This window comes from Tympanuchus pallidicinctus, unplaced genomic scaffold, assembly GCF_026119805.1.
Source record: "Tympanuchus pallidicinctus isolate F22 unplaced genomic scaffold, pur_lepc_1.0 scaffold1, whole genome shotgun sequence".
Classification (NCBI taxonomy): Eukaryota; Metazoa; Chordata; class Aves; order Galliformes; family Phasianidae; genus Tympanuchus; species Tympanuchus pallidicinctus.
In genome coordinates this window covers 67036731-67064339 of record NW_026294618.1, presented here as the reverse complement: position 1 = coordinate 67064339, position 27609 = coordinate 67036731, and the positions used below count along the sequence as shown (strand labels likewise).

General features: G+C 38.1%; 1 protein-coding gene and 1 long non-coding RNA gene across 2 annotated transcripts in view; both read left to right on the top strand.

The window, feature by feature from the left end:
• Positions 1 to 27609, top strand: part of PDE10A (phosphodiesterase 10A) — a 338995-nt gene that overhangs the window by 7225 nt on the left and 304161 nt on the right. The gene's annotated exons all lie outside the window — the stretch shown is intronic.
• Positions 1682 to 25859, top strand: LOC128075144 (uncharacterized). Its single transcript, XR_008203666.1, has 4 exons — positions 1682 to 1748; positions 22779 to 23826; positions 24453 to 24562; positions 24653 to 25859. It is a non-coding gene; the product is annotated as an uncharacterized LOC128075144 (long non-coding RNA).

Here is a 27609-nt window from a genome sequence, read left to right as displayed (position 1 = left end):
TTACTGATCTTGTCTTGTGTTACATTCATTTTCCTTAGCAATTCTCCTCTTTAAAAAACAAACAAACAAAAAGTGCTTCCCCTTTTCTAGTCAGTGAAGAAATACATATCTATCCTTTTAACGTAAGAGGGAGAGCCCCTGTCTCTCTTGTCACAGTGTTGAACTTTGCCTGATGGCACGGTATTACCAGAAGGCTCCATTTTATTGCTTTATCACCACCTTGCCATTTCTTTTGAACGCATCTGAGTCAGGTGCTTCTGTAGGAAAGGAGAAGAGTTACGTTAGCAACAATATTATTTTCAGTAATATGCAAAAGCAGAGGCTGTAATGATTGCTGATGAAGCACTAATTTATTAATAAACCTGCTTTATGCTTTCCCCCATGGTATTAAAGTTTTTGTTTTCTTTGGGCACAGTCAGGTTTTCAAGTTACTAGTGATAATGCAGAAATTGTTAGCAACTCAGCGAGCAACAGTTGTAGCTTTATGCTGGAGGAGGAAAAAAGGGACACTGTCCATGTTTGGTGGGCTAGAATACATTAAGTTTGTGTGTTTCACACTTCCAGTGTGATGGCTAATAATGTTGACGTTTAAGGTGTGCCCACACATTGGGCTATTGAGCTTGTATTCCTAAGCTCAATCCCACTATGTCTGTTAACATGTGGAATAAGCAACTGCATTTTGTGTGTCAAGCTGTATTCAAGTTATCCACACTGTATTTTAGCCAAGTACTGTGTCCCAGCTGAGGGTCAGTTGGTAGTGCACTAATTCTTACATTGGTTTTCAGTTAATGTTGCACCCAGAGTAATACGGGATAATTAAAAAAATATCAGTGCCATAAAGATCAGAGGTGGAGGAGTCGTACATGACAGCAATATGAAATAATAATAACTGATAAATAAATGAGATGAAAAAAAAAGACAACTCTCAGATTATTATTGGAAATCCCTAATAAATGGCCAGTCTTCAAGTGAAAGCGTACTTTACTTAGACATTAAGCTGCAGAAGTGATGAAGCAAAGATTTCAGGGCATCTGGAGATGACACCCTCCCCATTTGTACAGGCTAGGTGTCAGAAGAGCACTACCTTCAAGGAGAGCCCTTTTAATAATTTATTTACAACATTGTCTTAGCCTGTATGTAGCTGTTAAGTTAGCATAACCAAGTATTAGTAATGTCTATGTAAGATAAGCAAGATCCTGACTTAAGTTTCATTTTTCCGCCTCAATTCAGCTGCAGCGTATTCCTGTTGCATTTCTTTTATCTTGACTCAGCCAAGATGGGCTTATGCTATCTATAATTATTGTTCAGACTCTGCAGATCTGCTCTATGTATGGTTTATCTCTTTCTAATCTTATGCTTACTATGATTTGTAAATAAGTAAGATTAGATGGTAGATCTCCACTGTTACTGCCATGTTCTCCAGTTCTCCAGCTGTCTCTGGGATGAAAATTTAAATAAGTTATAGGTGGTATCAGCTTTAAGTGATACTGGCAGGAACAGGAGTAGAAGCACTGTATGGGAACTGTTGAGTCACAGCCTGAACCACTGATTGAACATCTGGGGAAAGGACCCGGTCAGCCCTGGGAGCACAGGTGAAGGCAATTCAGCTGTGTGACTGGAGGGGTGGAGCCTGGCTGCACCTCTCTTAGACTTCATTTAAGGGCTGACTGCCACTGGGGAAGGATCTCTTTCTGAAGATTCCTCCTTAGTGAAGTTTTCCCCTGCAACCTTGGAATATTCTGATACAGGTGAGCAATCTCCTCTTCCTTTATAGCAACTTTCTACTGTGCCAGTCCTTCCGTTGTCACACCTTTGTTGTAATGCCTTTCCCATCATATTGATCTGTTCAATTGCTACAAGCACACACAGAGGCTGTTAAGAGGCAACTGAGTGACCTTCCTCCAGCTTTTATTTGCCACCTGCAGACAATGCAAGACCGAGTGCTTCTAGACTGTTCCAAGGCCAAATCACAAAAGGGCTTGTCACTGCATCATAGTTTATCCAGGAACTGGTAACTAGCTGGCGACCATGCCCTTAGAGCTTGAAAAGTGTTCACAGTTGTGCAGATGAAGCTGTGTTTAGTGCTCTGCCACTCTTGGTTACGATAAAGAATGCTTGGCTTCTTATCATGTTGTTACTTTTTGAAAATACAAGAAATGTTGTATAGGCCAGTTTTTGCATTGGATAGTGCAAGGCCCTCTCCTTTAATATTTTGGGATTGTTGGTGGATTTATTTTGTTTTGTTTCCTTTACAATATGTAAAGAACTGCAACACTTTACTGTAAAGGGATTTCGAAGTCCAGAAGGCAGTGCTGTGACCCACACAGGGTTTTAAGGCAAAACATATAAATTGCATTGGGTTCTGGTGGTGTTACCAGAAGCTAGCTGATTCTGATAGTTTTCTTCAGAAGGTTCTATCTGGACACTCATCGTTATTTCATCAGTCGTGCTTTGGGCTGCATAGCCTGTTAGTTCATGCTGTACTACTATTTTACCTAAGCATGAGGAAGTTGGAAAGTACTTGGTGTTTTACTGCTGTTTGTAAGAACCACGTGTTGAGATTGAAGCAGGGAGTTGAGATGCAGGTATTTAATCAGGTGGAAAACCTGCAGCTAGCTCATCAGTAGTGGTGGTGTGCAGGTGTAAAACTACATAGGAAGATGACTGACTGACCTACGCACCTTTGTCTATCGCATTTTGGAGAAGAGACTCTTTGCTGTTTGTTTGCGTAGGTGGAGAGAAAGCTATGAGTATTCATCTTCTCTCTACCCTGAGAAATACAAAATAATGGTTTTGCCCAGTGGCAGCCAGTATTTATAAAGAAACCTAAATGTATATGGCCATTAAGGCTGCACATGCAGCTTTGGAAGGGTTTTCATGAAGAAGTAAAGCTGCTAAATCCAAAGAGCTATTGGATTGACTCCAGAAACAGTGATGTAATTGGGCATATACATTGTATGGGATGTTTTGATTGGATTTAGAAAGACCTAAACAAAGAGATGATCTTTTAACTATGCTTTTGCACCAAAAGATGCAGCTTCTTACAGCTAGGGGTGACCTAGATGTATGGAATTTATTCTGTAACTGGAATCCGGGCTTCGGGTGTCAGTGTTCCTGAGATTTTCCTTGGTAGAACAAAGTGTTCCTACCTTCTTGTACCACTTCCAGGTAAACAGAGATTAATTAGGAATTTGCTGTGCCTTTCTGGTTTTTAGAGGCAGATGTGCAGCACTTTTAGACGTTTTTAGTTATTAAAAAAAAATGGTATCAGTCATTTTTGGCTGGGAAACTGCAGAATAAGTATTACTAATCCTAAAGCACTATATATATATTTTTAATTGGTGATTATAATAGGCTATTAATGAGAGAGAAACAAAAAAAATTAAAGCTCAACATGAAGGAATATTTAATTTTATTCAGGAAACATTTTGGCAAAATCCCCTGGATCCACACAGAACCTACAGATTTAAGATGTCTTTGCACAGCCAGAGGCTGAGATCATGGCTGTCTAACTGCAGTTGGATATTTTAATATCTGCCAAGTTTAGCCTTAAATAAATAAATGAAAAAAGCGTATGCTTCATGCTTTGTGCGAACTCTTGAAATAGTCCTCACTTAATATTCTTGAGAATAGTGACCTCCCTTTGAAGATACTGTCCTCTTGCACAAAGTCCTTCACAGAACCAAGGAAGTAGCTGTTTAAGTGAAGCTATGAAATGTCTGAAGGTGCTTTCTGGAATGCCTGAAAATGACCCTGGTTCAAGAAATATGCCCTGCTTGCTGCCTAGAGTGCAGTAAAATCAGTCACTGGAAATCTATTAGTTGTGGGCAATTGCAAGTGTGCTACCCAACATTAACCCACAAAAAAAGGAAAATTAATGCAGTTATGAGTAGCTCTTGCCAGAGAAAGATGAACAAATAGGAGCAGAAGCTGAGTGGGAAGCTTCTAGCAGCAGGAGGGGGGAACTGTAAAGATCGTCTGTTCAGACATGCTTTTTTACTTCTCCCCTCTGCAATTCTCCAGGTATTTCTCTCTCTCTCTCTCTCTCTCTCTCTCTCTCTCTCTCTCTCTCTCTCTCTTAAAGACATACATGTAAATATATCTAACAGTTACTGTGAAATCTGTAATAAGGATCAGGAGGCTGCTCTCAAGGACCACTGTGAAGAAGAGGAATGCTTTTAGAGTAAGGTCACATCCAGAGGCTACCTCAGCTGATCACAAGCTTGTACTTGAGCACTGTATAAGCACCTTGAGTAGTCCCTTCTCCAAAGAGCTTGCAATCTAGTAAATTGGACACATATATACAAGGCTGTATTTTTAAAATTGTTCGTTTCAGTTTTTATTTCTGCAGTTTCTTTTAAGTTATTAGACTCTTTCCTCTCTGTTATGCAAAATATTTTTCTTTACCATGCAGAAATACCACTGAAAAAACAACCCAGAGGTGGACAAAGTGAAGCAGCAGCAGGACAGAGCAAAGATTGTTTTCTGGTAGCCCAACAGAGAGGGCAGAAAGAACAAAGAAAGTTCTGTCTTCTTGCTCCTACCTTCTCCTTTATTTGCTGTTTTCTAGTACCATTTCCCTTTCTCAGAAACGCCTGCCTCTATGATATTCAGCTACATCTGTGCTTAGTGATAACATTGCTGTTCAAATGGCAGGATAGAATGGAACATGTAGGTGAGAGAAAAACATCCAAACTCAAACTGAAGCAGGGGCCAGAATGTTCCTCTTCAGAGCTTCTAATCAAAAAAATCTCAAAAAGAACCCCATCTCTTGCCTTGCTGTGTTACATCCATAGTCATGGCAAAATACATAGTGTCTTACATGGTGTTTTGTAACCCCTGATGCAATGACCTCTGTTTACAAATGCAAACATGCTGTTCAAGTCTTTGCCAACAAGTCATGACTAAGCTTGAATTATACAAGTTCATTTATACAAATTCAACTGCGAAATAGGCCATGCTTCATTCTGGCACAGTAAGTTGGTCCTTTGTACTATGTTACACTTGAGGGTGATAGGTTTTCACTGAGTTTAATATTGTATCTCTTTTTACAAACCAAAAATCATTATTTTTGAAAGTACATCATTAAATTAAACACAAATACTTGTTTGATCATTCTTATTTTTAATTGTTTGAAAATACTTTTCTTTAGAATAAACTTAGTATGTTTTCAGTCTTTTATTCTACTATGTCTTCCTTATGGAAGCCTTCCTTACAGAAAAAGAATATAAAATCATTTGCTCATGAAAATACATCATTAGTGGTATACAGACTGATATTTGTTGTCAGTGAGGTTGTATTATTTCAGAATGGTTGGGGCTGTTTATTTTTTTTCTTCTGCCCAGTAAATTGAGAGCAGAGAGAACAAAATCCACACGGTTATCAGGATTTATCACAGTGGTTTATTGTATTCTTTTTGGTGTCATTCAGTGTAATTTACCAAAGATAAGGGGTTTGGGTAAACGTTACAGAGGAGTACGCTCTAGAGGAACATACTCCAGTAGTATTAGAAGTTTAACATTGAGTTTTGTTTAGCTGTGGAGATCTTTGCTATTGGTTGTGGTGGTGAGTCTGAGCTGAAATTGCTCCCTTACAATAAAGACACAAGTACTCTCCACCTGATTTATTCAGTATGGAAATCCTGAAAAGATTCCCAATAGGGGGAAATGCCACGGCTTTGTTACACAGTTCCCCAGCTCACTTTTTCTGATGTTTTCTCTTAGATTCTCCAGTTTTAATTTTTATCTCTGGAAAGATACTCTCCAGTCTTGCAGGATGCTGACTGTGCTTTCCTACTTATGCCTAATTTAGAAAACCTAAGCTAGTGCTATGATAATGTACAATGTAGTGGTTTTCCTTAGCCATTTTCTTCCATCCTCCAGATGTCTCTGGAGTACCACACGATACAGAAAGTTCATTTTAAAATGAATGCTGGGCTGGAATATATGAACTCCATAATGACTTGGATGTCAGTTGGAGGAAAATTCATGTCAGGACATCACTGGAAACTGCTGGCACAGCTCTGCTTTTCAGTAACTTTTAGTATTCTTAACTTTTCACATTTTATTAAAAAATAATAAAGGACATCAAGTGATGTCCCTTCTCATCTACCTCACGTACTTGCATAAAAGTGAATGCCATGCTGGTGTTGTTGAAAATGCTGTTGAATTTTTCAGCTGCGATAGAGGGTTATTAGAGAAGGAATCATTCTGGAGCATGGTGTTTGTAAGCCTCCAAAAGTTATTACTAAATCCTTGCATAAGTTTTTAACAATTGTAATGACATGCCTACACAATATTAATACTAGAGTGTGGTTTTTTATTTTCTCTGTAAGTGGCTTTTTGTTCCTTTTATTTAAGTGTCTAGTTTTCTCAGCTCCACTTATTTTTATTTAAATGATGACCAGACACAGTGGGTCTTATGCTATATCATGACCAGCCCTTCAGCAGAGGTTGGAAGCTATTAACTTCTTCCAGGTTTCATTGGCTCAGAGAAACTGCTAACAGCAAATACTACCTTACAGTTTGCTGAGCTCAGAGATAACTCGGCAATGCTGAACAAACCTAAATGTCTTCTTGTGCTGACTATATATTGTCATAGTTATACTCATCTTCGTTTCTCTTGGTTTTTTAAATCTTGCTTTTTTTCCTGCTTTTTCATCCTGGTAAAGGAGTATTCTAAATCTTCTAAATCTGATCTGATTTGCTCACAGTTTTCTTTCTAGACCATGAGTGACCACCGTCAGACAGATTTGGTAATTGGTAAGGAGCTCAGGCTAGGAGATGACTTTTGGTATCATCTCCATCTCATCCAGATTTGATTATACTTATAGGGTCTATATTCCTTATGGTGTTGTGTTGCATTTAAGCACTTGTATTTTAAAATAACTGAAAGGAGTTTGTCAGGTAGCAAAGGATGAGCAGCACCTGCTCTGTAAAAGCTAATTAAATTATTTGGGAGGAGCAGATGATAGAGTTCAAGGGTGTTTTGAAAGGAGGTAGAAAATGGTTACAAGAGTGCAATGTGATTATATATTTTTAGTAATATAATTTATAACTTGTTATATTTAAGTCTGAACTGTCTCTGGAAAAATCTAAATTGAGTACAATATTTTGAATGGGAGCATATGCAGAACTGAGATTTTATTTCTGCAACCAATGTTGTCCTTGCTGATGTGGTACAGAATATGGTATAAGACATGAAGCCACACAATTACATAGAGAAAATTGGGATGAACGTTCACCCACTGTTCTCACTTTTGCATGAACTGCTGAGGGGCCTACTATGAATATTCCTGACGTTTAAGGTGACTGAGTTGACTGTGGTGCAAGACTAAACAACAGTTACTTGAAGAAATATTCACTTCTATTGTTTAATAATTTTTTAAAATGCTTCTTGAGAATTATTTTTCTGTCACAAAGTTCTATGGCATTTGAATGTTGTTTTTTCATTGAACTTTCACTTTCCAAGCACCTTATGTGTTATGAGTGTCCTTTTGCTACAAGAGGCAAATTACCTGGATTATCCTTGTGAGTGGGCTTCTTTCTTTGGCAGAGGTTGCAAACGACCACGCTTTCTGTTTTAGCAGATCTGCCTTCACATTATGCTGCAGGTCGTTTACTGTTTGGTACTCTGACTTCTGCGTTTTCCCAGGTTGTTGTTGTCTTTTTTGTCTGAATATTTGTTATTTAATTATTTATCTTTGCCTCTAATAATGGGTCATTTCTTTTACAGTAGCTCAAACAGATGTTCTGTATCATGCTTACCAACTCCCTTGTTTCTTGTCTAAGTGACAGACAATCAACATAAACACCTTCTTCCTTTGAAAATTGTCTGGATTGATGGCAGTAGAGCAGCTTTTTTTGTGTGTTGTTTGTTTGTTTATAAATTAAGTGGACATTTGAGGCATGTCTTCTGTTGTGTCTTCCAATGTTCTTCATTGGAACTATCTGCTAGAGGAGGACTGTAACTGACTAAACCACTGAGTTGTGGTTCCTTTAAGAGAAGATGGCCTCTTTATTTTGTTCCCTTCATGTTTTCACTTAAGAGTTCACCGAGGTAGGTTTTGTCACTTGCTAATGCAAGAACATCATTGGGCTAGATGCTTCTAAACTTGTGCTGTTTAGGCTTTTCTTATATTTTAAGAAGAGGAAAAAATACAGTCTGAGAAATGTCTTATGTAGCAGGGGAGCTGGACTAGATGGTCCTCAGAAATCCCTTCTAACTCTAAGGATTCTGTGATAACAAGAAATGTTAGGTGGTGTTTCCTAGAAGGCTTGCTGAATGCCCAAGTAGAGTGGGTAGGAGACTTGGGTTTTGTTAGTTCCAACAAAAAGCCAAAAGCAAGGTTTTATGCGTTTACTCTTGCAAATTAGAGGCAATATTTTCCCTTACTTTTTGCTAACAGTGTAGCCCACTCACCTGCATTTTTAGGTTGAAGCCAAAGAACACAGTGGCCTTCACAAGTGTTCTCTCCACCTGCAGCAATCTGTTTCATTGGAAACAGCTCAATTTTGGCCTTACATGTTGGAAGCATGTCAACACAATTTGTCACTGGAAGCTTTTTGGATGTTGCAAGTAATGAAGAGGTCAGGATTTGGGGATTTTGTCTCTGCCAAACCATTTTTCATTTCCTGATAGCTTTTTATGGTGCAGTTCTTGAAGATGTCTTTCCTTTCTGAGATAACTCAGAGTGAATGTTTATTACAACAGGCTATCGAAGAAGTTCCCAACTAGAGGATCCTTTATATCATGGAATGATGTTTCTTTCATTTGCTGCTCACTGTCCTCATATTTATTTCACTCATAGTTTTAATAGCCCTTGTTACTTTTGCAGATTTTCTGCCTCAGTGTGGTGTTTGTGCCCTAGTAGAAACTAGCTACAGTTAGGTGAGTTGAGCTGCGTGGTGTGAATTATGAAAGCAGAATGATATTGAAGAAGAAAAGACATCTCTGATTTCACTAAGTTAAGGAGGTCACAGAACAAACAGGTTTATCTTCCCTGTTCTGGCATCTGCTCATACCATTGTATACAGCTCTTGCTATCTACTGAGGATAGGCATTCACTTTTTTGTGCTATGCTTTCAGTGATGTCTGATACACAGAGTTCTCTGATGCTTCTTGTGTTTCACCTTACCAAAACCTCCCAATTTTGCAGTAATGTGCAGGCTAATCACTAGTTCTGCTGGAAATGTATGCTTCCCAGACTGCTGAATGACAGTTTTCTCAGTGAACTGTTATTCTCATTATTAAATTACTTGCTTGTCTGAAGAGATCCCCAACTTTGGCATTGATTCCTAAAAGGGGGAGGTGTGCTCCTTTCCCAATTCTTGGGATCCCAGACTGTTATAAATCACATCCATGGTTGGTGCCATCACGCCCAGGCCTGTATAGAAACAGGCTTCATAGAGTTCTTTCCTCAGAATTTACAGATGGAGGAAAAAAAAATCAAACCGATAAGAATATGAACGTTTAAGTAAAAGTACCTTCTGGATGTGTTTAGTATCCAGATTAAGTGCTGAAGACTTAGTTCTTTGGAGAAGAAAGCAGTAAGATATCTGTTGTAAATTACTTTTTAGGTTACTTTTAGATGGGCCTACTCTACTCTATGCCAAGCAGGATCTCCACAGCTTTTATTCCTCTCTTTGGAGACTTCTCAGTGTTTGAGGTGCTGAGGGTTACATTCTACTTTTGTCTCCAGGTACAAGTTATCACTAATTCTTCAGGACTAGCATAAATTCATGTATGACACTGTGACCACCAGTGTGATAGGTGGTATCTCTGGTACAAAGTGTAGATGTGGGGTCCTGTTCTGCATCTGTTGAAAGAAAGAAGTACTATAAAAACATGTAAGCCAGAGAGGTAAACATCTTTTTGAGGAATAGCAACCTTCTTCCCTGTTTGGGGGATGTAGTATACTATAACATTCCCTTAAGTGCCAAAAGTGCATGAGTTTCACTTTTGATCCTGTTCCTCCAAAATCCAGCACGCTGCCTTCAGGATTTTAAGGCCCTAACAACACAGCAGTCCTTAATTCACTTTTTTTTTTTTTTTTTTTTTTTTAGCTGATCTGTCTTTTACAAACCAGAACCTAAGCTTTTAGTGCTCTCAGACTCTCTTGAGAGTTGTATTTTGAAAAGTTTGCCCCAAATGTTAAAACTGCCCTTTTTCTTTTTTTCCTATGAAATGCAAGTATTTTCAGTCAAGGTTTTGAAGTATAGGTCTCTTTATGTTCCTTCTGTAAGAGATTACTAGATTTATTTCAAAGATTTATTTTTTTCTTTTCTACAAATGTGCCCAAGCATTCATCAGTTAAAGAATAGCATAAAGTTTTTAACCCAGAAGGAAAACTGTGGTGCCTGCTGATCTCAATGGTTTTCTGTGGTGTACCACACATTGCAAAGCACCTCTTGGCTCTGGCTGTGCTGCATTCAGTACCAGACTGCTTGAGGCCAGACCACTTGTAAGGGTGATGGTACAGACTGGCATATGGTAGCAGGAAAAAAAAAGATGGTGGAAAACAAGGTAATGTTCTGTAGGAGATGACAAAAAGCAGTGCGTTGCTAGAAAAGTTGTTTGGGGTGTCTGGGGGCTGAGATGGGCTGTATTTGGCTGGCTTGGGTCAGGAGATTAAGAAAGGATAGATAGTTCACATGGTTTTCTAATGAAGGAGAAGGTATGAAGCATGTCTGTGTATGTGTGAGAGAGTGCCAGAGCTTGGAGAATTGATTATGTGTGAGAAGCTTAACAAGTGAGCGCAGTGTTTGTGTGCAGGCATGCAAAGGCAAGAGTGTTTGTGTCAGGGGATGTGCGTGCAAGAACTGGTCTTGCTGTGTGTGTGTGTACAGAAGAGGGATGAACACATCTTGTGGGCTGGTAGAGTTTGTTGTGCTTTTAATTTTTTTTAATTTAAAGCTGATGTAACTTCCTTCACTGTAAAACAATAACTGATGTAGAGATGTATTTCCCTGCTGAAACTTTATTTCCTGCAAGTGTAAGTTCTTGAAACATGATTATTTTTAATAAAGCATTCTGTCATAAGAAATAAAAAATTATCTTCTGGTATTTTGATGAAGCCAAGTTTTGCAATACATACCAAAGTCATAACATATAGAAGATGCATAATTTGTGGACCGTTACAACATACTTTGGGTCATATTATGGCCAAAGACTGTAACTTATTTTACCCCTAAAATGATGTAATCACATTGAAATGTATTTCCTGAACACTTTCACTGTTTTTTAATTGTTTTTTAACATAAGAAAACATGATAAATCTGTGCATTTATTGTGTGACAACAAGAATCTGGTATTTCTGATAATCTGTTAGGAAATTTTGGTTCTATCCAGTGTTTTTCAGTCATGTTATATAGTATAGCTGTGTGTACTTGTATTTCAATTAGTTGGATTACTTAATGATAAATAAAGATCAAAATTTGAATAATAGGGATATGGCTTAAAAATAACTATGGAAAATGTCATGATTATACCGAAGCTTTCTGCCTCTTCACAGCTGTGTTTTTCGATCAGAATATTTTAGACGAAAAGGAATTATCTCAAATTTGGATAAACTAAGAGTCTTTCCTACCATGATCAACTAGATGTTATTCTATTTTGCTGTAGTCTTTCCTGTGTATTTTAGTCCTTTTCAGACCTACAGTGTTCTTTCTTCATCACGGTCAGTACCTTGAACTCATTCTGAGAAATCTATGCAGTCCTTAAATTCTTCTAGGTATAATACAACCTATCCTTCAGAGACTGTTAAGCTTTTTTTTTTTTGTGTGTGGACTTTATTTTTTAATTATAGGACAGCCTTAGGTGAATTTGTTCCTCTACGATCCCAGCTGACCACAAGAAGAAACTATGAAAAACTGAAACTACATCTTCGAAGAGTCTAGTTGTGGAGTAGTCTAGGAGCTGTTGGTGGGGAATAGGAAACAGAACATATTTTAAGGATGGCCTCACTTTGGCTCTCAGCTTAGTGAACACATTGTAAACTTTTTTATTCTGATATATATGTGTATATTAATAGCGTGCCAAGAACAGCCAGTGAGAGAGGTGTTGAGCATGATGTTAGGCTATTCTTTTTAAAATTTATTTGATAGTCTGACACATTACCGTTACAGATTCTGCTGCAATCATAGTGCTCCCCTGTCAGCTTTATCCTGTGAAGCAGGGAAACTGCTCAATGAGAAGCTGCCAAGTTGGAGCTGGGTGCTATGAGAAGTCACCTGGGGAAGTCCATAAACAGCACTGTCGTTCTGTCAGTTCTGCAGGAGTGCCCTTGCATGCTTCCTTAGAGCAACGAGCTTCTGAAAAAGTGAGGGGTAGGAAGAAAGTCCTCAGCTCCACAGGGATACAGGGGATGAATTTGAACAGCTGATACAACCGCAGCCTCAAAAAGGCTCATATGATCCCAAGAAGCAGTCAGTGATGGAACCAAATCCAATGTTAGAAGTTCTATTAGGCATTGAGTTGTAAGGCACCACAGATTGTAACCCCATAAAGGCAAAAAGTAGTCACAGACTAGCTGGGAGCATGTGAATGGCAATTACTGTGACATATCTATCTTAATAGATGACAACTGAAAGGATTTTTCAGATTACAAATAATTTCAAAATGATTTTGATCTTCCATTTTTAATTGTGAAATGAAGGAAATTCATTTTGTTTATTGATCTGAAAATGGGCGTGCTGTCAGCAAGCTCTCTGGTACTAACTGGTTTCTTCCTGCCTCTTCAGTCTCAAAAGATGCAACCTCCAAAGCACAATGGAAGTGAATTTTTTTTCCCTTTTTGTTTTACTTGGGTGCTGAATCTCATCTGTGCTGGGTTTTTTTGTTCATTGTTTTTTAAGGAAAATCTTACTTGGAAGGTAAAACCAAACTGCTTTTTGGAAGAAGCAAAGGGGAAATGGCATAAGCTTATTACGATGGTGATTGCCAGCTAAATTTCTACAAATTCACTATATTTAGTGGATAACTCCTGCTATCTTCTTCAGTTGGCTGTGAGTCAGACCTTGCTTGTTTTAAAATATTTGAGACAGCATATGTATATTGCAGAAACCATCGTTTGAATGTAGAAAGGGTGGGAGCCATTGAAACATGGACTGCAAGTTTTGCCTAATTGTCTTGGGGAAAAAAACCCCACCACAACCGGAATATCTAATAAATATCAAAGTATTCAACTGTATGTATCCTGTTCCTATTAAATTTCACTTACAAAACAGTTATGAAATGTTCATATAGCTTATGGAGCGTGTACAATTCTACACATGCCATTACTATGACCTTTTTGCATGGCGTTGGATCCCTGTGATGTCTGTTTACTGTGAAAAGGGGGATTTCTCAGGTGGTCATTTGGAAGCCTAGGGCTACCCCACTGTGCCACTTTGTTGTCGTTGCAAATTTTCAGATAGGCCTTTGCTTGCATGAAAGCTCAGCTATAAGCCACAGAGTCAGCTGAGCAGCTCCAGATTTGCTTGTATTTAAAACTTTATATCACCAATGAAAGTTTTACCCAGTCTTTGAGATGGTTCAAATCTCAAGCTTCAAAATAACTGAAAGTCTGTGCAAACTGGGTGTAGTGATGTTTCTGCACAACTATATGTATTTTTAGTGTCTACTGACCGTACACTGCAAGCCTTCTTAGCACACAAGTGGTGTGAAAGGGAAGCTTACGTTTTGGTGTAAAGTTGCTTTGATCCTGAATTGTGAAATTATTCTGCTGCATCCATGGTATCAGAAAGTCAAACAAAATTCACAGGGATGAACTGTTTCCTGTCTTTGTTGTTCATCATGTGGAAAACTGTTTTTTTAGTGCTTTCATTGTCTTTTTTTCTCTGGCTTACCACCTCTCTGCTGGTGTTTAGTTACTGTGCTGTGATTAGTGGCACGTGGCCTAAGGGAGTTAAATGATGCTTCAATTGAGAAATGTTTATAGTGCTAGCAGATTCATGGCTTGTGAGGATCTGACTTCTCTCCTTTCTTCCATTTGAAAGCTTTTTTTATTTATTTATTTTTTTAAACAGAAGATACATGAGGTTAGTCCTCTTCCATATACCTGAGGTTATGCCAAAATGTTGGGGTGGTTCTAAATTTCCGTAAAATTTGGGTGTGGAAATGAAGTAGGGCTTTTTTTTTTTTTTTTTTTTTTTTTTTTTTTTTTTTTTTTGCCAAAGCTTTTGCCAAATGGCTCTGTGCGTCCACTTTAATCTCTTGAGTCTCTGCTTTCTGGGTGCATTCAGAATTGTATTATTTGTGTGTCAATAGTGCTTCGAAACTGCACTCACGAACTGGGATGTCAATATACAGTTGGACTTCATGCAGATTGAAGAGACTGGTTTTGACCTTGGTTTTGAAAATCTGGTAGTTTTTTCTCCTCCTATTTGTAAATCACTATTAAAAAAATATTTAAGATACTGAAGTCCTCTTGACTCTAAGCATTTTCTTTGATTCTGAAATACTTGCCTGAACTGAAACTGGTCTGTCTTTTTGTCCGATTTTTGGTAAGTGATAATTGTATTTACTGACTGTTGTTACCTGCATTTAATCTCTGTTAACTTAAATTTTCCATCATTTTTATATTCCATACCTGGAGAAAACAAATATTTTAACTTTCAAATTGGGCCATTTCTTTTTGTCACAGTGAGGACTTAGTATTTGCTGAAGTAAAATGGTGTTGATTTTTGGATGTTCTTAATATCATAAAATTGCCCTAGTAGATAGCTAATACTAGGATCAATAAAACTTATACACAAGAAGTTATAAAAAGGTTATAAGGAAGTCCTAAAGTGAATTATTTTTTGGTCTGGGATATTATGTTAGAGGAAGTTTTGAATAGCCAAGCTATTCATTTGCTAAGGGCAAAATACAGCTTCATATAAGCCTTTTATTCAAAATTAATATTATATGTTTTTTCCTCCTCTTTAGAGGGAATAGGGACTTCTCAATAGCATAATACATGATGATTTATTGCAACAGTATCTAAAATCATTCAGCTTTCAAAACTTCAGTCATGCAAAACAGGACAGCAATTCAGGGCAAGGCAGAGAATATAATGAAGCATGAGAGCTGTCTGAACAAAATACTAGAAACAATACAGGAGAAAATGTTTTCCCAGAATGTGGGATTAAATCTGACTGCCTGACCATACAGGATATCTGTAAGACTACAGCTCATTCAAAATTTTAAGAACTTACCCCTGTGGTTTCTGATTTGGCCTTGTTATAGGAAAAGCACAGGCAAATTTCTTTCAAAACCAGACATGTTACATGTTACATACAGTCTCACATGGGAAACAATATTTCGTCACATCTTTTCTTTTTAGCTAGGAACTACGATATTGGGTACATGTCAATATGGAACTCTTAATGCACTAAAATAAAGCCCAGACTGAGTATTTTGGTTTGTTCTGAGTAATTTCTTATTTTACTCTTAGCTCACAGAATTCATCTGGGATAAAAATGGTACCTGTTGGGAATAAATGTCTGTTTTGGTCTTAATTAATTGTAAAAGAATGAAGTTTTCATATTTGCGTTGTTGAAACGTTGAATGTTCCGTGGGTGAAACAGCAGTCAAATGTATTATCTTGGGTTTGGTGGCTTTGCCATGGACCTCTATAGGACTGAACGTGCCATTAATCAGTGCAAAGCTTTTGGAACTTTTCCGTGGTTATGCTCCTTGGTTATGCTCTAACTTTGGGTCATTCTTTGTGGTTGGGAAACTTCCTCTTGTCTGTGGGATGTACCAAACAGCTGGAAGCTGGATATCTAGTGAATGAAAAGGAAGCTGGCTTTTGGAGAATCTCTTCTGGAACATGGAGAAGGGAAACTTTTAGTAGGCATATGAAAGATTCCATTTCACTTAGGAAAAGTTACACTAAACTTATTAGACACTTAACCAATACAGTTCAATAGTCGTTCTGTGAAAGCTTTAATGATTCAGCAGAAAATGCTGTTCTTTCTATGTGCTTTCTTTTAAATTAATCTAGAAATTCTTACAGTGAGGATAATGTTCTGTAGAAACCTTTAGGCTATAGGCTTTACCCCATAAGCCTTGTTATGATTCTTTCAAAATACCCTTCACATTTTCTTTGTAATCAGCTGCTGTTTCCCTCTGGGTTCATTCTGGTAAAACTGAAGTCAATTTAAATTTTACTTTTTTAATAATGTTAGTAGCTAATACAAAAAATACAAAAGGAAGGCTGTTGGATGGGGATTGAATGATGTTTTGTGTATTGTAATAAGTTATTTGGAGAGCAGCAGTGCTGGACAAAACTGGACACTGATCTTGCAGAATCTTGCTGCAATTATCTGAATGGAAAACAACAACTTGTGTATAGTTTTCCAGTTTGACTGCACTGAAGTGTGTCACTTTGTTAATTCTGACCTAGGTTTTCATCTTATGTGGCAAAATAAACAAAAGCGTGCATACAGTTACTGCTAATTAGGACTTTGCTGTTTCCCTGTAAGTACTCAGGGAAACTCAGCTTGTTTTGCTGTGATAAACACAAAAATGAGGACACACTGGGGTAATTCATGTTTTTATTATACCATATGGAGTGTATCTTTTATGCTTGGGGTAAAATTAAAAGTCTGTTGTAAGGTAGGGCATGTTGACCCACCCAGTGATGGGGGGTGGATTGAAATTTTTGAGATGCTAGCATGAAAGATGATACTGATAATGGAGTATTTTTAATGATTTTTTTGACCCTGTTGGTATCTGTATGTTTATTTGTTGACATCTACAGTATGTAGACTTGTTTTTGTAAATCCAAGAATATCCCTTTCTAAAATATTTTCATGCAAAGTAAATATGCATTGGAAGACTTGTATCTGTGGGGTTTTTTTAGGAAGTCATAGTTAAGTGTAAAAGTTAGGACAGTGTGTGTTTAAACTCTTTTCCTTAATAGGAGTTCTTACTTTGGCTCCTGGGTACTCAATTACCCAACACAGAAAATTTTGTTTTAGAATGTATTGTATGCATTTATATAACTGACTAGTAACATTTCTTTTGCTGAGTTTGCGTTTCTTTATGCTATATGCTATACAGTACTTCTGCTCTACTAGAAGGAACTTCAGAACACAAAAATGACTGGGTGTGTGAAAGCTGTGCTGTTTTCTTTTAGTATCTGTTGGTCTGATAACTGCTTTCCCTATACTGCTTATATCCTGTTTGTATACCACAGTTACAGCAACCTAATTCTTACAGTGATTGTGAAGGTACCTTACAAAACATCCATCCAAAAATCCATTGTTTCTTGCTGCATATAGTTTTGTCAAGATGTTTAACTATTTGCTGACCTCTTCTTTTTCACGATACCCTTTGAAACTGAGCTTATTGTAATCCTGTGCAAGTCAGTATGTCCAGAGGAATTAGCTGCCTACTGGAATGGGACATTCCTTTGGGTGTTAGAAGTTTTTAATTAGATTGTTGGCTTTTCTTTTTTCCCCCAAGATCACAAATATTTGTTTTATCTATATACCTTGTTCTGAGGAAACAACTGTTCTTCCCTATCACAGGACCTGAGTCTTTTTAATGCCTTAGTATTGAAGAGGAAAAATCTTGTTTATATATTGATGTATATCTCAGTTGAAGATCTTAGCTCAAGAAAGCTTTTCTAGGGTGTAGGTTCATAGTACTTTTTAAAATATAGATAGGAAAATAGAGCTTTTGTATGTGACTTGCCTTATGGGCTGCCCAGAGAGCAGTTATCTTTGGAAAACCCGGGCGTGATATGCCTCATCCTGGCTTCCATTGCCTTTGCACAGAAAGGGCATTGCTAACAGGAAGGTTCTGCCCATCTCCTTTTCTGCTAATGGAGCTCCTTCATGAAGGTGTGAAGGAGTTTCTCAACTGGCTACAATTTATTTGGATAGCACTGTCAATGTGGCTGTAGACTGGAGGCATCTGGGAAAGTCTGAGTGAAAGATGTAGGTTGCTGAGGCCACTTAACCATGAATCACAGAATCACAGAATTGTAGGGGTTGGAAAGGACCTCCAGAGATCGAGTCCAACCCCCCTGCCAAAGCAGGTTCCCTACAGTAGGTCGCACAGGTAGGCATCCATGAGAAGCAGCAGGGCTGGGTTTCCGCACTTGCTGTTAGGAGCTGAGTGTCAAGGTTATATTTTCAACTTGTAAGTACTTTTTAAAAAAGTTGTTTGGAAGCTCTGTCTTTTCAAACTGCTGTGTGTAAAAGCAGAGGCATTTTTCAAGTATATTTGTCAAAAATGCAAAAAAATGTTGAAAGAAAACTGAAGAAATTGCAAGTCAACATTAATAAATATCAACTTTGGTTCTCAATCATTGCATATATCCCACTATGTACTCTCAAACCTTTCCCCATCCTCTGTAACAAAACACTTAGGCAGCATTTATTAATACTTCTATTTTATGTTTTGTGATTAAATTCATGCAGGTGGTGTCCAGGGCTCTAATACAATCTTGTTGCAGTGCATGATTTGAAAAAGCTGATAAGAAAAGGAAAAATAGCAACAAACTTAATTTGACTCTTCTAATTAGTGTAATAATTTCCATGAAATTTCACCCTTTCAGGTAAAAGACAATAGAATTGTTCTGGTAATGTGAAGAGCTGGAAGACGACTTGATTTTTCTTTCTTATTTATATAACTTTCCCTCCAAATTCGAAGGAGGTTAGATGTGTTCCACCTAAAAACTGTTTCTAAGGACAAAAAATAATAATAATAAAGAACTTCAACTGTGTTTTTACAAGTTCATGTCAGATTTTTTTTCAAAGAGAATTTTAAATAGCTCCAGAGTTCTTAAATCATTTGCAGTTCATAAAATAAGAAATGTATTTTTCTAGACCTAAACATTAAACTCATTTTTCTTTTATCCACTATGACCTTAATATGTAAAGCTGTCAAATTAGAAATATTCTCTCACTAAGGAAAACTGTGCTATCAGCTTCTAAGTACTCAGCTGTCTTTAAAGACAAAGCTACTACATATTATAGTCTGTATTCCTGATCACAAAACTCTTGTCACTGTGTTATGTCTTGTTGCAGTAATGACATTTAACTGCGTGGGCCACATTATGTTATTCTCACTGTTAATTTTTAGGTGTTATATGAAAGTCTCATCCACTTTCTCCTGAAATCAAGGAGCTGACTATTCAGATAGCAGTTCCCACCCTCAAATGGTTAAATATAAATACGGTAAGAATTCTATCTTTTTAGGGCACAGCTCACTAATGATGAGTCTTATCTCTTATAGTTTACAGGCATATCACTTTAAGACATTGTAGCTGGTCAGCTTAGGTTGCCTTTGTATTCAGTGGAGAATATATTCAGTGAGATTCAGTGAAACACAGGCACCACCAGATGGTGATTCATCTAATCTATTTTAGAGAACTATTTTAAGATGAGATGAATCATCCAGTGAAGGGGCCTTTCTCACAGACTTACAGAAAATTTAGGCTAGCAGGGCCCTCTGCTAGTCACTAGTCCAAGCCTTGGCTCAAAGCTGATCTCGCTTCCAAGTTGGATCAGATTGATCAGCGCTTATGAGGTTGTGTTTTGAAAATGTCCAAGAATGGAGAGTTCACAGCCTTTCTGGACACATTTTCAGTGCTGAATCACTCTCACTGATCAGAATTTCCAGCATCATCACAACTTATGACCTTGTCCTTGTCTCTTGTCCTTCTGCTGTTCACATTTGAGAAGACTTTGGTGCCACCTACTTTATGACCCACGTTTAGCTAGTTAAATTCAGGAAAGCAATGCCTCCTAGTTGTTTCCTTGGAAACTACAACACATACAAAGAGCACAATGACACTGTTTGATAGAACAAATTCTCAGGTACAAAACACTTTTTTTCAACACAGTCACCACCATTAACTATGCATTTTCACCAGCAACGAGCAAGAGCCTTTGTGCTGTGCTTGCAAAAATCTGCATGGCCACTCAGAACACGGCTTGTCTTATGTTACTATCACCACTGCTGAAACATACCCACCATCTCACTGTGCTGACTCCTGATGTTGTGGTCAGCTCAGTAAAATAAGAGACATTACTTTTAGTGCAGTCCTGTTTGCTCCCTTTGAAGAGAAGAGGTAGGTGCAGGGATAATAGTTTCTTGTTTAAAATACTGTGCAAGAGTGAATTTTGTTAACTGGTGAAAGTATGACATCTGTGTAACATTTAATATATTTCAATTTTTGTTCTTTTTACTATATAACAACATGGCCTCTAAAAGGTCTCTTCAGAAAACAATATTATCAAAGGGACCTTCAGATCAATTAGTTGAGATGTTTTCCGTACATTTACTAGATATAGATAGAAATACTATTTTCCAGCCTAAGGAGTTTGTCCTTCACATAGTCCAAAAGACCTATGAATACAGTTTTTCTCCATTCTGTGCTTTTCCTTAACATAAAAATACCATTGGCTAAATTCAGCTCTGCAGTTCCTCTGATCTCAGACATCTCTCTGCAATCTTGTTGATTCAACTTTAGTGGATATAAAAAGAGAAGCACTTAAATTAGATTCTTTAGACATTCATGGCTAAAGCTAGCAGGTTATTTCCAGAAGTAGACATTAAATACTTGAGTGTGAAATTAGGCAAGTATTATGCTCTAAAATGAAGGTCCAGATGAAGAAAATTCCATGTTGGTCTTGTTTCATAAAGCGGCCGCTGATGTCCATGAATTTTCTTTGCAATACCACTCAGCATCTCATACTCAAAGTTGTCTAGCAAAAGTAGGATAGAATGAATGTTGGGGGCAAGTAAAGCAGTTGTTTCTGCTCTTCTGAGAAACCTCAATCTTTTGGCTTGCTCAGTGGATATGTGAAATTGTCATGGAAGCGCTAAAATGAACCCCAGAAAGATTGTTTTGCACAAGCCAATACCTGGGGGGGTTTGGTAGACCTTAGTAGACTATAATAGTACTAAAAGGATGCTCATCACCCTAGCAAGAAATTTCAGAGAGGGGCGATTTCTTTAATTAGCTTTTCAACAGTCTTATCTGGCCAATGCTGCATCTGTTTGATTGCTTTCAAACTGCCTAGAAGTTGGAGGATTTGTCACCTTTCTCAAAGCTGTGTGGTTAATACTACCTGACTGAGCTTCCTGAGGCTGTAGGCAAGATGGCTGAAAGTCTCCACTTTGCAAAGCTGCACCTGTATACCTGCCGACTTGCTAGCAAGTGTGAAGACTGCTCCTGTTGATTATACATTCTCTTATTACATTCTCTTATTATTTCCTAGGGAAACCAAGGTGGTGATGGGATGGAATACACCCAGATCTCACCTTGAGGTAGGGATCAGGCATCAGCCAGGCTGTATTCTTGGGTTTTGCATAATTTAAAGGGATTTCCTTTGAGCTGAGCTTCCAGAAATCGAAGCATATGGAAACCCTCTGTATGTTGACAGATATGAATTGATTGAAATTGGATGATGAATACCTGCTGTTTTTAGAAATATCCTTTCCAGATATATTTAGTTTCTTTGCTTTGTTGATGATGCAAACCTATGTACAATAGGGGAAGTTGCACTGGTCCATAAAAACTGAGTGTTTCTTTCCTTCAAGAGGTAAGCTTTTGATTATACTTAACTAGCAGTCTGGTAGCAAAGTCAGGTTAAGATCTGTATCTTGTAAGGATTTTAATACTACTTCTTATTTAAAAAAAAAAAAAAAAAAAACAAACCACAAAAGAAACCGGCTGTTTTTCCTCAAAATAGATTGATTCTGGTCTCCATCTAATGCATGAAAAATGCTATTGGTATGTGGTATTGTTTTTCCTTTTTTCTTTCTGAGAATATATAAAGTAAATCTTTAAATGAATTTAAGATTAATATTCTATGTATAACTTATTTTTAAAATCAATTTCTTAACAGTAAAATAATTCTTCAGTATTACTGTCGAAGTAATTTCACTGTTTTTTTGTACATAGGCTATACCCAATAATTAAAACCAGTTGACACATGTAGATAGCCCTATCTGTGTTTTTCCAAAACTGTATTTAAGTTTTTTAAGCATCTGTTTTGGTTAGATCCAAAGTACACTTGAGTTGTCTCTGTGGGTGAGGAAACACTGGGGGGAAAAAAAAAAAGGGAGTGAGTTGCATGTAATCAGAGGAGTGAGAGGTCTATATACGACCTGCAATACTAACTAATTAAAGCAAGTTGTGGATCTTCTAAAATGCCTCTCTTACACAGGAAAATACAAGCAGTATAAAATGTAAGACTGTCTCAGAAATTCTTCAGTTTTGATGTGCTTTCCCTGAAACTCATGTTTCTTGCTGGCTGCACTGCGTGCTCTGCAGGCTGGGCAGCTGTCCTGAGGCTGATTCTCCAGACTGGGTGACTCACTTGCACTTCGAACTGAAGCAGCTGCTCAGAAGCCGGTAGGCCATGAGGTCAGAATCTTGATATCAGGAGTCTGAGGCCTCTTCCCGGCTGGAACAGCCAGGAACTCTGGCAGAGGCTGGTGGATTCAGGCATCAGGAGGTTTGTTACTCCCTCCAGGAAAGGGTGAGCTGAAAGGTTTCTCTGAAGCAAATTCTCAGTCCTGCCCACTTGTCATAGTGACTACTATGTTCAGTCAAGTGAGCTGGATACCCTGGACAAAACTGTTAAGTTGTTGATGTGTGTTGACAAGAACTATTCATTGCCTAGATTTAAATTAAAAAAATAAATAAATAAATAAATAAAAAATAAAAAAATCTGAAGCCATGCCAGTACTTGTAAGCAGCTTCTCAATTTGAAGCCTGTTGGTGGGGCTATGTTTCACAGTGTCCTTTCCGTTTTACGTTTATGCAGCTGGGAATTGGAATGCCTAGGAACCTGTCTTGAGGTCATGCCAAGCTCTGCAGTGAAGCCCAGATAACCACAAGTGACAGAATTTGAAGCCAGTCACAAACTGGCTGTGAACAGCCTCTTGTGAGAGTTTGTGTGGAGTGTCTATATTGTGCTCATCACTTTTTCTACTGTGTCTATTTCTTCAACTTTACTCTTCCTGTCCTCGAAGAAGTAGGGGCATGGGGTGCTGCTTGCAGCCATGCCTCACTATTAGGGCTCAGAGTTGCTGGCAGGACTGGCTCAGCCATAGCGAGTCCCTGACCATCTCACTTTGTACCTACAGGTCAGTAGGGTGTGCTGCAGAATCCTGAAGACTCTTTGCATTCTTTCTAAGCGTCACTGGGAAAATAAGCCTATAAAGAATTGTAAAAGAATCAGTTGGATTGCAGCAACAGCTTTCCATGTAAACATGATACCGTACTTAATGGCTATGAGTGAGTGTTCTTTGCAATAGATGGGTGTGCTGCAGGAAGAAAGTGCTGTAACAGTGTCCTTCTGGACCAATTTTAAACAGAAAACTGAGGCTTTTTAGCAAGTTTATGTGTTGCCTGAGGGACGAAGACATTCCTGGCATCCATCCTACAATCAAATGTAAAACAAGATCCATTCTATTGCTGTATACATAATGGTCCGTTTCTGATGTTTTTGAAAAAGATTTTTAATACATGATTTTGGATTTTTGAAATCCTTTGAGGCATTAACTGAAGTGGGGAACAGGGATCTATATATCAGTGAAGATAAATATCTTAGACGTAAATAATTAAACATAGTCATAAAGTATTTTTCATTTATTTTACTTTATTTCACTTCGTTTTGTTTTTACAAACGCGCATTTTAAATTCAATTTTTTCTTTATACGTGTGTGTCATTGCCCTCTACTGGGCGGATTCAGAATGACTTTTTGGCAACGCCGCCTGCTTGGAGTCGGTGAGTGTTACTTCAGCGTGATCAGAAGGGAATGCCTCCACATTCCAAGTATTAAACAAACACGTGGAAAGATCTCTGTAAGGTGGGTAGGTCTGTCTTTGTTCTGTGTGTTTGGCCAGTAGTTTTCTGGTTTTACTTTGTAACAACAACGTTTTGAAAACTAGTAGAGATTTGTTTATTTTCTGGAAAGTTACGCAAGGTAAAACTGCTTATCTTTATTATAAGCAGTCATTTATATGGGGTGGATGTGGAAAATTCTTTTTTGGCTTGTTAAGAACTCTCAGACATTTCATAAAATAAAAGGATTGTGAAAATGACATTGGCAGTGAAAATATAACTGTAGTGAGTAATCTACTCTTGTTGTAGTTCATGGCTAGGTCAATGTCATCTATTCTAATCCTTAAAATGTTTTCCATAAAGCGGATTAGAATGGGTAAAAAATTAAAAGCAACTGTCTCACTGTTTTCACATTGCAGCCTGGGGCTCGATCCTGCCTGGTGCCCACATTAGCTGAAAGCAGCCCCCTTTTTCCTGACAGTTCAGGCAGCATCTGCTGCTTGTTGGTTACATGTTTTCAGTTTACTAGTGTCTGGCTTTATGTTGTTTATTAACAAAACCTTTTCTGGTGCTGATACTGTCTCAAGGATGAGACTTGAGTTACTGCTACTTTGCAGATTTCGGCTATGTTTGTTTTTTTTTTTTTTTGAGGAGGAGGGAAATAATTATACACTGAGGACTGCTGTGCTTTGTGGTGACTTTCCCCACAGAAGAGGAAGATGGATTTGATGAGAGGAGAAGGAAAGTGGTGGCTATTACTAGTGAGTTGAGTTTTGCTGGGTGCTGCACCTGGTAATGCTCCTTCCCATCTGCCTACCCAGTTCACAGCAGTCACCCTCTTTTGCTTGCAGAGTGACCTGCAATCTCATCTGAGGGGATATTTGTGCAGGACCCCGCTCCTGAACATGAGCCGTTGGCCACTACAGGGGAACCACCAACTCAGTCTATTGATCTATTGGTCTGTGGCTATCTGGATATGTAAACGTATTGAATGAAGAGGAAAACATTGCTGCTATCTCCAAAGGCAGTAAAGTAGAAGTTTTAGTATGGTACACATAGACAACTTGCTGTTAACCAGAAGAAATAGATATTGCATGATACATGAGAATCAGAGAGTTTCTTATATTGGAAGAGACCTTAAAGGTCACCTAGATACAGTCTCCTTCTCCAACCCTTCCTTGTATATACCTAGAGACAGGGAATCCGCAGTTTCCCTGGACAACCTGTTTCAGTGCCTTACCACCTTCTCAGTAAAGAGTTTCCTATAAATATCTAGCCTATATCTCCCATTTTAATTTAAAACCATTCTCTGTTGTTCTATCATTATCAGACTCCGTAAAAAATCAGGCTCCCTCCTGTTTTTAAACTTCCTTCAAGTAATGGAAGGGCACAATGTGGACACCCCAGAGCCTTCTCTGTGAAGCCCAGTTCCCTCAGCCTGTCTTCATAAGAGAGGTGCTGGAACCCTCTGATCATTTCTGTAGCCTCCTCTGGGCCCCTTCCAACAGCTCCACATCCCTCCTATGCTGGAGGCCCCAGGCCTGGACACAGTACTCCAGATGGGGCTTCACAAGGACTGAGTAGATGTGGACGGTTATCTCCTCTCCTTGCAGGCTACCTCTGTGGTGCAGTCCAAGATACTGTTGGCACTTCCAAGCTTAATGAAGTTGTGAGGGCAGCAGTGATGGAGAAGGAAGAAGCAATCCTTACTGGGGATCTAGTAGCAAAATTCCTTGAGGATTTGTATTTGGCATCCTGTGTGTAATTTTTGATGCTGAAAAAAGCTGGCAGTGATGATGAAATTGGATGACAGCAAAAAGCTGAGAAGCACTGTTAATGCAGAGGGGGATTAGGCTATCTTAGAAGAAAAAATGAACTATTTTGAGGCCTTCAATAGGAATAGAAAAGGGATAAAATGTATTAATGCAGAGAGCGAGGTCATATTTGAAGTTCCTTTCCGGTGCTTTTCTTGTCAAGTACATGTGTAACAGATACAAGTTTGTAGGCCTAGCTGTCTGAAGTGTAGTTCATTTTAAAATAAAAACAGATTTTATTAAATGCTTCTGTTGTTATTTGGTTTGCAGCAGATATGAGGACTGACTGGTCAGTGATGGTGCATAATCTTTTAAATTGAGCGTGTTTATTCGTGTCTACTACCTGATTACCCATTCACAGTTAAAAACACCAACCACAATAGTAAGGGAAGTTGGGAAGATAATTTTGTTCTTGGGACAGTATCACAAGAAATGTGGAATTACCTTTAGATGGAAGAAAACATTTCGAGTTACATAAAAATAATTATTCAAGGAAGAACTTTCATTAGCTTCTGTACAACTTGTAAGTTGTTGGGTTTGTTTTTTTTTTTTTTTTTTTTTAGGTTTAGATCATATAACAGCCAGATTGTGGGTAACTGTTTGGGTCTTCAGAGAATTTCTTGTGTTCCCTTCCCTTTATCTCTTTGGGGCTTGAGAAGGAAGCAATTTGGTTACCAAATGTTAACAAAGTTGTCCTGAATATCTCAATGATTCTTTGAGTCCAGAATTTGGAGTGACTTGGTATGTGGTGAACTTGGGTATTCAGTAAAACTTGAACAAGAAGGTTTGCATACAGAATTATGTAAGTTTTAAACAAGCTATCAAGTTAAAAATCAATCCCATCTGCATCTAGTCAACAGAACACTATGTTTGGACATGTAATCTGACTCACTAACAGCACCTTGCCTTTACTGTGTTATGCCATTGAGAGGGAGAATAGCTTGAAACAGTCATAAGACATTTTTAACTTGCATTTAGCAAGGAATAGGTTGAAAAGAGAAAATTTGAGGTAGCAAGATCTGATAGGAAGTCATTTTTACAGAAAGTCACGGTGCTGTATGTAGGACAGAGCTTGGTGCAAAATTAATAAATCTGTTCCAGATTTTAGCGGTAAGCAATCTTTTTTTTTCTTTTTTTTTTTTTCCTAAACCACATGTAAGTCATACCAGCGTTGGATGCTGAAATGAGTAGGGAACTTGTATGCTAATAAGAGAGTGTTGTTAATCTGCTCTTCCCAGAGTATGTCAGATGGGGGAGAAAAGTGCTTTATATGTTCTGGTATCCGAATTTGTCTCTGAGAATGAAGTGATTGTGGAGATAAGAAGAGCAGGTAGTGGCTGAAAAAAAACCACTGAATCAGTGGATGTGGTATCAGAAGGTAGTGTTATAAAATTGTGACAAGTGGTTGAGTATTATGCAAACACAAAGTGCATGGAGGCACCTTCATCAGTGACTCCCACTGCTGTGTGGAGTAATTCTTGTCTGTCTTAAATGTGAGACTTTCAGTCTAGGAATGTCACCAATATATTAGGGTTAAGTATGAGATGGGAAGTGTTCAAAAATTTATCGCTTTCATGCCTCAAAGAGTTTACTTAATATCTGTTGATGACATAAGAGTAACTTCAGGGTTGTTTAAATAACTTACGGGTAACTGAAATAGCCAGCTTCAGTAGCAAATATGAAGTCTTTTTTTTCCTCAGTGCATGAACTGAGTGATCTAGCACACTAGACTTAACCACAGCACATATAGCCTCTGAAGGAAAAGAATAGAGATGCAACAATGCAGTTTCTGAGCATGCAGGGATCACCCATGTAAGAGAGAACTGGGTGGCAATCGGTGCTGTCCAAGTAGTAGGGTCCCTCAGACTGTGATACTGGGCTGGGGTCAAGGCATGCAGGGATGGTGAAGGTTCTGGCTGTAGTGAAAGAGTGGTGTTAGTGCTTTAGGTCATAGATATATTGGCTGAAATATGGGTAGACTACCGTTTATAAGA